Raw genomic sequence first — 13,441 nt, forward strand, 5'->3', positions numbered from 1 at the left:
AAAGAAATCCTGGGGGGAGAATGTCAATGTTTCTCTCTGAAAAAGGAATCTCACCCTGTTCTTTACGTAATTTGGGGGCCCAATAGTTGCAGGAAGCCACCCACATCTTTCCTTAGAAACATGGCAAGTTGTTGGAGCTGGAGGGAGCTGGCTTATCTCAAATGAGGACAAAGAGAAAGTTGCCAAAAATATCTCCAGCCCAGCCCAGGTCAGCAGAGATCCTCTCGGAGCGGATCTGCATCTCCCCACTCCCATTCCCTCACCCTATCCCTAAGGAGCAGGTTTCTTGAGCAGCACAACTCAAGCCCATCCTACACAGTAGCTGCTTTGATACTTTGCTGGGGGAGCTGGTACCTCCCTGAAAACCATCTTCCAAAGCCGCCCCCTTTCCATTCGGGAGCGCTTCCTGCAAATGGGCATATCCTGGGGAGCGACGCCCACAGTCCCGGTGTTCCCCAGGCAAACCCCTCCTTGGTGAGACCTGAGTGGTGTTCCCCAAGGACACGCTGCTGGGATGGGGCCACCCACGCCACCAAAATACTGAGTCAAGCATCTGCTGCATCCCTGGGAGCCAGTCTGGGCCCGGCACGGTGGCGGGGAAACGGCAGCAGAGCTTCGGAGAGCAGCCACCCTGCCCCTGGGACAGAGCTCCTGGGCTCTACAAGCAGCACAGAAAGGGAATATTTATGAGTAACGTGGATCTCTAGCAAAAGCTGCTGGGCTGATCCCCTCTGCTGGAATACCGGCTGGGTAGGATGGGTATATATGCCTCGGGTGCACTGGCAAAGATGAGAAGCAGCGCCAGCCATGTCCACAAAACCAGGCTGAGATAGTCCCCATCTGCAAATGAAGATTGTAAAGGGGGATGAGGGTCATTTTGGGGACCATTTCAGGGGTGAAGCACCAAAGGATGCCCACGTTGGGCACTGGTGCCCAGCTCACAGCCCCAAGACCAGCTGCCCACCATGCCCCTCTGAGAGGCTCCTCGTGCTTCCTGACAGCAGCAAGTCCCTGCGAGAAGCTGCAAAACTGTGCTAGGGAGGGAATAATAACAACAAAAAAAAAATCCCCTCTTCAATTCACAAAGTGCTGAAATCTGGCAGCAAGGAGACCTTTTGCTCAGCTTCTCTTCCTGCCCACTCGCTGGCGGGTGATGCACAGCCCCCCCACCTGCCTTTCTCACACCCTGCCACCTCCCCTCCTATTGAAAAAAGGAAAACTAAAGTTAACTTTCCACGTCCCACACAAATATTTTTGGCAGGCGTTGCTGGCATTCAGGCTGCTGAGCCCGGGGGAGACAGGGTCTGCAGAAAGGCTTCGTCTCCATCTGCTCGCAGCACCCGGCTGGGGGACCGTGGTGCCTGGGCTGGTCTGTCCCAGATGCAGCGCAGGGCCAGGAGGTGGCACAGCTGTAGAACAGTGGGGTGCACCTCCAGGACAGCCCTGGGGACTGTGGGTGGCCCGGCCATGGGGTTGCCTTTAAGTGAGGGGCAGATTTGCCCCCCGACTTGGGTTCTGTCCCAGTTTTCCCGTGTTGTTCCCAGGCACATCCCTGCCCCACGCTGAGTTTTCGTCATCATGAGACAAGCCAGGAAGGGGTGTGAAAGCTGTCCCCAGTGCAGCGAGGGCTCTCGGGTTTCCTGGGTCAGGTAGCGGGTCGCTGTCACTCAGGCAGGACGCTGCTGCCCAGACTTGCAGTCCCCAGCTCCAGTCACAAGATCAGCCCTGTCCCTTTCCAAAATAGCCCAGTTGCAATGTATACATCCAGGGAGCTTTGCACCTCCCCTATGCCAGCAGCTGAATGTCCTCTCAGGGGAGCTGGGCACCTTCCTTCCCCACGTGGCACCTTCTCCTCGTGGCACCCACCCTCAGTGGTACCACAGACGAGACTGGGTGGCTGCATCCCCCAGGGGCAACCCCACATCCCTGAGATTCCTGTTTTTCTGTAAGGGAGCGCTGCCCTCACAGCTGACACCGGAGACACCTCTGGGGTGTAGCCATCACCCAGTGGCATTTGGCCGCCCTGTGCACAGACACTCTCCCATCTGCTGCAATCCAATATCCCTCACAGCTCCCTGGATACCTGGCCAGGATGGCCAGGCTGTGTGCTGAGGGGGAGGCACGGCTGAGCTGCCTGTGGGGTGACCCCCTTGCGTAAGGACCCTACCACTAAACCCCAAAGCCCTGCATGGCTGGGGCCGGTGTGGTGTCACCCTCTGCCACCCTGATATCCTTCCACAGGACAGCACTGGCACTTCCAGCAGGAAGGGGATGGTAAGAGGAGGGACATGGCACGGCTGTGCAGGATGGATGGAGGGAAGCCTTCTCCTTGGGGGTCCAGTGCCCAGGGAAGGCGCACAAGGAAACTGGGATGGGATGTGATTGCTTCCCTTGGCATGACGAGGCGGACCCTGTCCCTGGAGCGATCCCTGGGAGTGTGGACAAGGATGGCTACATCCTGGCTCCTGCAGGCGAGGCCAGGGCTGGCAGGCACAGAAGCCGTCAGCGTGCTGGGGAAAACAAAAGCCTTTTGCAGCGCTGATTTACTACCTTGACGGAAACCGGGATGGAAAAAACAACATTCCTGAATGCCTGTCCCCGTGCAACCCCTGCAGTCCCCACTGCCCCAGCCTGCCTGTGGGGTCACGGGCTGCCGGTCCCAGCAGGTGGGTGCCCTGTGCCCTCATTCCCTGCCCACATCTGGTGGGGAGAGGCAGCAGGAGGAACATGAGGGATGGTACAGGGGCTGAGGGACATGAGGGGAGTTGTCCTGATTAAGCAGTGAGCAAAGCAAGGGAGGAGGAGGACAGTGGCATCCTGGCCAGCTGGACCATGTCCCTTCCCTGTCCACCACATGCTGGAAGGAAGGGCTGGATGTGGGCTGATTGTATCCCTCTGCACCCTGCATGGTTCCTCATGCCAGCCCTGGGCTTGTCCCTCCAGGCTCAGGGAGGAGTGGAATTCTCCCTGAGCAGCTCTCCTTTCTGCTCCAAGGCATTGGGGAGGTTAAGAGGGGGCTGGGGAGCAGGATGGGGGGCTGAGGAAGGGGATGGTGGCCCCTTGGAGGGCAGCACAGTGCAGGCTGGGCTGGACTCGGGTGGAATGCATTGTGTACCCCAGCACGGACACTCCAGCCCAGCCCCAGCAGGTGTTTGCCCCTGCTTCACCACCCCACTCCCACAGGGGTTTTGGTCAGGTTTTGGTGCTCAGCACACCCACTCACTTCCTCAGCCACCTCCCAGCCCCAGTCTGGGGGACTCCAACAAACACCGATGCTCCACTGGGATTTGCATCCATTGAATATCAGCCTGTGCACTCCAGCCAAGCAACATTTATCCTGCTCTGCTCTCCTGGCTGGGTTCAGAAGTAAATCTACCCCCTCCCATCATCCCTAAGGGGCCCATCTGACCTGGGGGTCCCAACCAGACAATCCTGGGAGCTGCCCGTTCCCTGACTGCACAACACAGTCCCACACAGGGCAGGTCCCAGCCTGTCCTGCCCTTTGCTCAGCTTGAACCCTGACCCCAGCTCCAGCTGCTGTGTTCCAGGAGATGAGGACAACCCCAGCCTGGCTCTCACAGCTGCCTCAAGCCCTTCTTCTCAGTGCAGTTTTGGGGAGCAAAACACCAGGTTTGACAAGCCCTGTCATGTCCCATCAGCTCAGCCTGATGCAAGCCCAAGGTGTCAATGGGGGGGGGTGGCCGCCCCCAGGGACCCCTGGCTACCATTGCTGGAGCCTCAGAACACTGCAGAAAGTCAGAGATGAAAACTGCAGCTCAGCCTTTTCAAAGCTCAAAGGAAATGTAAAAACCAGGGAGGTCCAAGAGAGAAGATGACCTGAAAGACCAAACTCTGGGCAGCATGGCACAGCTGCCCCCAGGGCTGGCACTGCTGCAGAGTGAGCTGAATTGGCAAGACAGCTTCCTTCAGCTTCTGGCTCCACACATCCCTGCCTGCCTGAGGCAGCTCACCTTCATCACCCATCCTGCAGGAACATTCTGGCTGTGCAGCCACCGGCTCTTTGGCACAGCAGGTCCCACCCCCAAATTTCCCCTCAGAGCTCCAACAGCAGCTGCCAGAGGGAAAAAAAGGAGGGTGGGCTGGCACGGTGGCACCTTCACCCCTTTCCCAAGCAATGCCAAGGTACATTTCCTGGGAGAGAGATGATGAACTCTCTCTAAACAAAATCCCACTCCTGGAGATGAGCGCTGGGGAGATGGGGGCATCTCTGGATATCAGACGCCGATTGTTGCCTGTGCCAAAAACCTTCCTGGGTGGAGAGGACAGGGCAGCTTCTATGGCGGGTTTGGGGGTCACCTTGCAGTGGGATTGGGGTTATTCCTGCAGTGGGGCTGGGGCTCATCCTGCAGTGGAACTGGGGCTCATCCTGCAGTGGGACTGGGGCTCATCCTGCAGCCAGGGGATAAGCGGGATGAGCTTTCCTGCAGTGGAATTAGGGCTCATTCTGAAGCCATGTTGGCCCCAGGGAGCTCAGTCTCAGCAGACATAAAGCAGGAGACAGTAACTAAGCAGAAAACCCCAAAGGGGCTTGAAAATCCAGTTTAAACAACCTCAGAGCATACAGGGACGCCTGAGCTGGGACAAATGACAGCCGGAGCATCTCAGCCCCCCGGAGTCCAGGGGCTGCTGAGCTTCCTGGGCCATCCTGGGGGCCAGGACAGTGTGAGCCACTGCTTTATTTCACAGTCATGTTTGACACTGTCACAGCCCCCCCAGCTCTCCCTGAACAGACAAACAAAGGGCCACGACCTGGGGCTGCCAGGATCAGGGAATGTGACCTGGCAACATGTAGATCCAAGGTCAATGGCAGAGCCAATGGCTCAGCTGAGGTTTGCTGAGCCCAGTAGCTCCATCCTCCCCACTGTGACCCCCCCCCATCATCTCCAAGCATCTCTGAAGCCCTAAAGCTCCCTGCCGAATAGAACTGTGCTGCTAAGAGACAGGGAGCAGCTCCCTGCCGGCTCTCAAACACATGGCTTTGGCCAGCCTCTTGGTCCCCAGCTCTAATCCCAGGGAGGCAGGATAGGACCCGAGAGAAGAGATGGATGCAAGCAGCCTGGGGACTGCCAGGACCAGGATAAAGGACATTTTAGCAGCACAGTGACTGAGTGCACACAAGTACAGGGTTTGGCCCCTCTGAGCCCCATGGGCAGCGCTCGGGTCTGTCCATGGGAAACAAAGAGCATCCCGGGGAAGGGAGTGTTTTCTTTCCAGAACAGGAAAGCAGCCAAACCCCAGCACATGCCCATTCCCAGGCCTTGGCCTCAGCAGCACAGCAGGCTGGTGGCCTTGGGACATGAGGTTTTTTTCCCATCTGGCTCACCCAAGGCTGAGAGCCCCAGTCCACGCGAGGCAGGAGAGCAGCCCTGTGCTCCGCTGGGCTCCAGGGCTCTCTGAGGCCAAGGCACGACCACCAGCCATTGCCAGTCAGGGGGGTCCCCAAGCATTTTGGGATGGGGCTGCCTGTGTGTGTGAGCAGAGAGCTCAACAGTCTGGCTCTCCTTCTGGCAAAACCGCTTGTGCAGTAGGAATAAACATGCCGAGGACACATCCAAGCCAGTGCAAACAGCCCCTGACTGAGCTGCTCTCTCCCAACACTCTGTTTTCTTTCTCTGCTTTTCCTCTCCTCTCTTAACCCCTTCAGGAGCCCGAGGGACCACCACTGGCAGCCCTGGGAGCCGCTGGAGACAAATGTTGTGAGTCCCCGTGGGTCTGGCCACGAGGAAGGGCTGGGACACGAATGGGGTGCCAGGATTGCCCCAGGGCACAAGGCTGGTTTTTGCTGCCATCAAGTCCCCTGCCTTACACTCCTCTCCCTCTTCTTCCCCAACTTCATCTCTTCCTTCTGCTCCTCATCCTCTCCCCATCAGCTCCAGATGGTCCTGGGCAACAGAGCTGATCCCCCCTCAAAGCCCCCAGTTCACCCAGCCAAGCACAAGCTGGATGCTGGCAGGGTGCCACCCCATCCTGTGCAGGACAGATGAGCCAAGAGAGACCCCGTCATGGGGAAAACACTCCAGGGGTCTCAGGGAAGCCCATCTTCACCCTCTGCTCTGCCGGGAGCCCCCCCATCCTGGAGGTTGCCGTGGTCGTGTCCTGTGACACCACTCTGTCCCCATGGTCACCAAGAGCCATCCCCAGCCAGCATCCCTCTGGGACACCCACGGAGCCCAGGGCAACTCTGGTGAGCCCGGGGATGCTCGCACTCGCCACGCTCACCTCTTTCCCCTTCCCTTTTCTCCCGCGGGGAAGAAAAGCTGGCTGCTCTCCATGTGCTCCAGCTGAGCCCGGAGGGGGGTGTGTCAAACCCTCGCTCCCCGCGCCGTGCCCGGAGCCGGGGTCCCGGCCGGGAGCTGGGGTCGGCAGCGCCCGGGTCTCCTCGCCTGCTCTGCTCCAGCCGCGCGCGCAGGGCAGGGTGAGCGGCGGGGAGAGGGGCGGGAGGAGGGGAGGGGGGAAAAGGAAACTTTAATAGCACAGAGCCCCTTTTGTTTCCCAGCATATGGGATATTTCATACATGCTGAAGGCATTAACCACCTATATTCTTCAAGCGCTCGCAGCGGCTGGGAGCACAGCCCTGCTCTCGGCTCAGGGCACGGTGTCTGTCCTGGGGGGATGGAGGGGGCAGCAAGGAGCCCCTCTGTCCCGACACCCCACCCTGGAAGGGGGGACACCCTTAATTACAGCCCAGAAAACTGCTTGGTTTCACCCAGGATCACCCTCTATGTGGTTTTGTCCCTCCAAAAGAGAAACCAAGCCCCCAAACTCGAGGCCAGAAAAGAGTTGTCCCTGCTTTTCAGACATGGGGGAAAGTGACCTCACTATCCTTGGGGGTCTGAGACCCCAAACATCCCTCCTGTCCCAGGAACAAGGCAGAGCCCCACGGCTTCATGGATCTGTGACTAACAGTGGCAGAGAGGGGCTGAGGAGGGCTGTCAGCATGTTCCCTCCCAGCCCACATGCCAAGGACACAAGAGCATCCCCAGAGCACTGACAAGCAAGGTGCTGACAGGGAAGAGCTGGAAAATATCCACTTGGGATATCCTCATGCTCTTCACCCATTTCCTGCTATGTCTCTTTTTGTGGTGCCTGGGGACAGACCATGGCAACTGTTAAATGGGTGGCACCATCTTCCACAAGCAGGGAAGGGACATCTCCAGGTGACAAACGCAGAGTGGCTGGTAGTGCTTCCTTACAGATCCCACCAGCCACCTCAGTGTGGGATGAGGACATCTGGGGTCTTTGGCACTACATCCTTCCCTGCATTCCCATAGAAAAGATGATGGCTTTGACCTGGGCAGGAGAGGACATCTGCTGGTGGCAAAACTCCAAGTGTGTTTTGACAGGAGGGAACTGCCTCTGTGCCCTGTTTGCACCAAATTGTGTGATTCCTCAGCACTGGGGCTCTTCACTGGTGCTCACCCCCAGCCCTCGTGTTTTTGGCCAGCCAGGGGATGGAAGGTACCAGCTCACTCATCCGGGGTGAAGGGACGTGTAGTCCATCCCACAGAGCCACAGCTCCACTTGTCCCTGAGCCCCCAGCCCTGCACTACACAGGGTGCCCGGTAAATCCGTACTTTGTCCAGTGTTTATCCAGTCACACTCTAATTTGAAATAAAAAACGCAGCCAGTAAAAGGCCTTTATAGCTCTTCAGAGCTCATAAACCGGCAGCGCTGGCGGACGGGGGCCAGATGATTGGGGGCCGCTAGGAAAATTTATTGCAGATTTTGGTAAGTGAAACATTACAGCTCTGTGAGCCCCAGGACTGGTTTGCTGAGCAGCTCCCAGTGGCAGGGATGGAACAAGGGATGCTTTATTGGGGGAGGGAAGAGGGGGGCTGGCAGGTCTCACCCAGACCCACAGTTAACATCCACCCAGATTTAGACTGGCTTGTTTTTTAGGCAAGGCTTTGCACAGACTGAATCTGTCCACGTGCCAGGAGGGGATATGTGTCCAGGATCCTGTCCTCACATGCAGGTCTGCTGGACATAGGGCTGCATTGCCCCAGGATGCAAGCAGTCCTGAAGAGCATCCCTGGGGTGATGATGAGCAGGACTGCGCCGGCACCTTCTCGTGCCATAACCCTTGGCTCGGTGGGCGACCTTGCACCAAGCTCTGCTGCGGGGCAGGAAGAGCTGGGATGGGGCAGCCAAGCTTGTCGTGGGAGTCAGAAGAATTTGGAGAGAATGAGAGGAAGCGGCTGGGGTGGGGAGCGTGCAAGGGAAGGCGGGTAGCGGGAGGGAAGGCATTTTTTCCTTGCCAGTGTGTTGGCTGCTTCGGTGTGAACTGCTATAAATTTGCTCCTTATCTCTCAGGCCATTTAATGTTTTCATGAAAAGAAAATAGTCTGCAGGAAAAAAACCTCACTGATAAAATATCCCTTCGGTGTTGGGAGGAATGTTAAACGTCTCTAATCAGCAGGGTCTGGGGCTCAGGGTGCTCCCGGAGCTGGCAGGGAGATGGGAAGTTGTGGAGACTGGCAAGGCCTGGAGCAGGCTCTCCCAGCACCCTCCCAGGTCCGGGGAGGGGGAGTTGGTATCTGCACCCCTTGGGTGCTCCTCGCACCATGAGAGAGTCCAGGAAGAACCTCACAGAGGATGTGGCACCCAGTGTGGGAGAGCAGTGGCTGAAAGTGGGATGGTTCCAGCCATGCCATCCCACAGGCTCCAGCATAAAAAAAACCAAATACTGCCAGAAAGGATAAAAAATGGGAATTCAAGGTGTAAATTCTGTGGGAATAAAGATATAGATCCAAATCCTTCTTGGCTGCTGCCCCAAGCCAAGCAGGGGCAGGGGCTGTGCCAGGGACCCCCACATGGCTTTGCACCTCTGGCCCCCATATCCCTCATCTGTGCCTGTACCCACGGGGAGGCCAGGGGGAAGCCCTGAGAGCCCCACATGGCTGGAAGCATTATTCCCAAGAAAACTGGCCTGTGGACAAGCTGCTGTTTGGATTTACAGCTGCAGAAGTGAGTCCTGCACAAATCACTCTTAGAGCATGATTAGAATTGGAATCTCCCCCCTGGCCCTTGCTGACTGTCCCCTTGCTCCCTCTGAGGACTGGGATGCAGGGCTGGGGGAACCAGCTCGCAGTCCCTGGGCACAAGCATCCCTTGCTGCAGGATCAGGTACTGTCTGGTTGCACTCCCATAACATGTGGGTACTGAGCTATGTCCACAAGGTTTCTTCCTTCCTCCAAACACTGGGCAATGTGACTGCTGGCATCCCACATGCTGGTACATCCCCCAGTGGGAGCATCCCCCCCTGAGGCTGGCAGAGCCATGGCACAGGGACATCTGAGCCTCTGAGCTGCAGCTTCACGTCAAGGCTGAAAAACAAACAAGGCAGCAAAAATGTGACTGCGAAGGGGATTTTTCAGGGTGGGAAGGAACGGTTACTGAGGACTTCCCCACCCCCCCTTTTTTCTTTTCATCTTGGTAACGTTTAATTTTATATTCCAAGAGATCAGAAAAGCCATTTCAAATGAAAAAAAATCAAACCCTTCTGTTTCGACACAATCCCCAGCCCAACGTCCTCACGCACCAACACACCCACATACCAGCTTTCCTCCCAAACACAGCCCTGGCCCAGCCAAGCCCGTTTCCAGGCAGTGTTCCTCCTTGGCCAGCCCCATATTCCAGCATCCCAACTCCCCTGCCAGCCTCGCTCCCAACCCCATCCACCATCCACATCTCCTCTCCGCAGGCAAACACATTTTCTTCCACATCCATCACGTGGAAATAGGATGTGCGTTCCAGTGCCAGAACACGCGCGGCCGGCCTCGCCAGCAGCGCCTGCACGGCTGCACAGAGCTGCTGCTGTGCTGGTGGGTTGCAGTTGGCTTTTGTGGGAAGGTTTTGGCTTTGCCTGGAATGGTGGGGAGGAGCCAGGAGCTGGCACTTGTCATTGGCACCCTGACCTGCCGAAATTGGTGTGGTGCCAGGTGTCTCACTCTTTGCTTCAGCATCTGTCTATGTGCCCACTCCCGCCTGTCTGTGGGGCATTTTTGCGTCTTCAGAGGCAAAGAAAAATGTATTTTGTGAAGCTGGGGGTTGCTTGGCAGACTGGCAGCACCACTGGTGGTGTGATGGCATCACAGGATGAGGACAGGGGCTGTGCCTCAGCCTCAGGCACTCACCATCCGAGGACCCTCAGGGACCCTCCATCCACCACCCACCCACTGTGGGCAACCCGGGATGGGGGCATGAGGGTCCCAGGGTCTTGCCTCTACAGAGTGCCTGGTGGCAGCTCCCTGTGGGCTCTGGTGCAGCCCCGCCACCACTGCTTTTCCTGCCCTCTGGAAGACCCCCCCCGTCCTGCCGCCGTCTGCCTCTGACGCAGGCGGCTTCGCTTCCAGACGGGTCGTGCTCCCCCCGAGCCCAAGCCCAAAGAAAGCCCCTTTGTTTGGCTCAGCAAGTGAGGCCCATGCGCTGGCTGACCCCAGCACCCTGCACCGACCTCCACCTCCCAAAAACACAGTCCCTGCTGTCCCATGGGTCAGGGCAGGCTTGGAGACAGCGACGGGGCAGCCCCCGACAACACCACTCGGGTCAGGATCAGTGCCCGGGGACACTGACATGGGTCACAGAGGGTGCACGGGTGTGGAGCTGCTCTGTCCTGCCAGGAGGGATGGATGGATGGAGGGAGGGATGCTCTACACTCAAACCTCTTGTCTCACGGCTTTTTGAGACAGGCAAAAATCACCAGGAAATAGCAGAGCCGCCGAGCTCACCAGGCTGGGATGGGGAGCAGGGCCAGCTCTGAACAAGCTGCTGCTAATGAGAAGCAGGCAGAGAGCCCGACATCGCCCCTCCCACCAGTCCTCTCTCACCCCTCAGGGTCAGCTTGTATTTTCTTAAGTCCTGATTGCCGAGAAATTGGAGGCTTGTGTGCTGGTGGGGTCTGATGTGCTCCAGAGCAAAGTGAACCTGATAGAGCCTGGGTTTAGGTTTGGGAAGGATTGAGGGGTACTCTGGCACCTTGCACCCAGGCTGACCATGGCACAGGACCCATGGGACATTGCCTGCCCTGATCCTGCTCCAGCAGAAGCATCCCAGTTGGGAATGGCAGCAGCCCATTCAACAGTGCTCAACTCATCCTTGATTTGCATGCGGGAGAAGAGGAACCTCGAGCTGCCAAGCTAGAGAGGAAACGAGAGCAGAAAAATGTGATAAACAGCTGTAAAGCCCGGCCCTAGCTCTGCACTGCTCCCGCCGTCGCGGGTCGGCCCCTCAGACTGTTTATGGAAAGCCCAGTTTGCCGAGAAATCCATCTCCCATTTCCTGTTGATCACTGGAAGCCAAGGTCCGCTCAGCCAAGGGCTGCCGCCGCCCGCGCACGTCTCGCAGTGAGACAGAGGAAGGGCTGAGTGCGGGGCAGCTCGCTGAGCTCTCGGGGATGGGTAACAATCCCGGGGGACTGGAACAGTATCTCCTGGGAGACCATCAAAGCTCTCAGGAGAGACAGGGCATCCCCAGCTCTGCAGGGACCTCTGGGCAGGGAGGAGTTGGGAACTCCCCCTGAGGCTGCTCAGCACTGACAAACTCAGTGGGATGCTCACATCCACCTGAGGAGATCCGGGGCTGGGAACATCCACTCACTTCCAGCAATGACCCCTTCAGCCCTCAGTGTTCACCAAACACATCCAAGCCCCCCCTGTGGTCCCCCCCTTCACTCCCTCCCTGCTCCTCTGACCCCGCTGGTGGGTGTGGAGGGAGCCGCCGCTCCGTGTCCGCTCACTCAAGGCCAACACCATTGTTGGTGAAGCGGTGCCGGGCGGGAGAGGAGCCAAGCGGGGACGGAGACGGAGCCACAGATCCCGCCGCCGCCGACTGAGTCATCGGCCCGCAGGAGCTGAGCAAGGGAGAGTCGGGTGCTGACCTGGAATCCAGGCAATTCTTTTCTCTGAATCAGGGGAGGGAGGGAGGGAAAAAGGTTGGGGGTAGGGGGGAGCAATGAGTGGATTTCGGCTGCTCAAATCTCCTCTTTTTCCAACTGCTCCAGAGAGAGATGGGGTCAAGGCAGTGCAAGAGGGATGGAGAGGGGCTGTGGACATGGGGCCATGGGGACAGTCACAGCAGGGTCTGCAAGGAGAGAGAAGGGGCTGGGAGATGCCAGGGGGATGCATGTCCCCATTCTCTCTCTGCTTATCCTAATTAATGCGAGGAGGAGGAGAAAGGAGGAAAAGAAACAGAAAGAGCTTCCCGCCCCCTCTGCCCGGTCCCCTCCCTGGGCTGCGGTCCCTGTTGGGCGGGGGTGGGAATCCTCGCCCAGCACACTCCTCATCGAGCTCTGAGCCCACGGCCAAATCTGTGACAATCCCTCAGGGGCTGTCCCATCCCAGCAGAGCTGGGGGCAGCGGGCAGATCTGAATCCTGCTGTCCAGGGAGGGTTGGCTGCACCACAAAAGTCATCTCTGAGTGGTCAAATGGGTAAAACAAACCCACCCCACAGGCAGCTGAGCCTCCCCTCCCCATGTTGTCCCCTCCCCAAACCCCAACATCAATCGCTGGGGAGAAATTGAGAGTTGGGAGAAATTCTGCCTCCAGCCCTTCCATGGGGCTTCACAGGTCCCCCCAGCAACCTCAGCACCAGATCCAGGGAGAACAGTCACCCCCGACCACCCCATCCCTACACCTGGGCTGCTCCCCATGAGCAGGGGGGTCCGTCAGCCCAGCTGGGGCGCTGAGGGGACCGTCACTCATGTGGTCACCATCTGCTTGGAAATCTTTCCCTGGCTCCAGGTTTATATGTACAGATTTTTATAATTATTAGCCTTGGTAATTTACCGTAAAATATTTATTCTGGCTCATTCCAAGGCTTTTGATTCGTGTTGGGTCTGTATGGCTTGGGGGGGTGTGCATGGGGAGGCACATGGCCATGCAGGGCTGGATGCTCCGCTCCCACCCTGTATAAATATCCATGTGGATGTGTGTGGCCCAGGGAAGAGACCCTGGTGGCAGCCTGGACTGGGGGTCCAGCTCACCGCTCACCTCCTCATCCCCTCCTACTGCAATCCCAGCAGCACCAGCCCTGTGGGACATGGGGCTGGGAGGATAGAACTGATGTGCTGCATGGAAGGGATGTGAGGGGAAAGCATCCCAGCACACCCCAGTGAGGGGGGGGGTGGAGGTGGCAGGGACGGACAAGGAGGAGGAGGGTTCTGGGGGTGGTGGTGGCGATCCCTGCACTCCTGGGTGGTCGGCAGGGCTGGGCTGAGATGGGCTCTCCACCGCACTGAGCCCCCGTGCAAGGGGGAAGAACGTCCCTGAGCACCCTTCCCTGCCTGCCCTGGGGCTGGGACCCACGGCACGGCTCTCCAAGCCCCGGAGGCTCCGGCAGAACCAACCCCCATAGTGTGCGGGAAGGCTCTGGCGATGAAACTCAACCCAGATGTGCAGCAGCGGGAACCCTTTAACATT

Source organism: Chiroxiphia lanceolata, chromosome 15 (genome assembly GCF_009829145.1).
Source record: "Chiroxiphia lanceolata isolate bChiLan1 chromosome 15, bChiLan1.pri, whole genome shotgun sequence".
Lineage (NCBI taxonomy): Eukaryota > Metazoa > Chordata > Aves > Passeriformes > Pipridae > Chiroxiphia > Chiroxiphia lanceolata.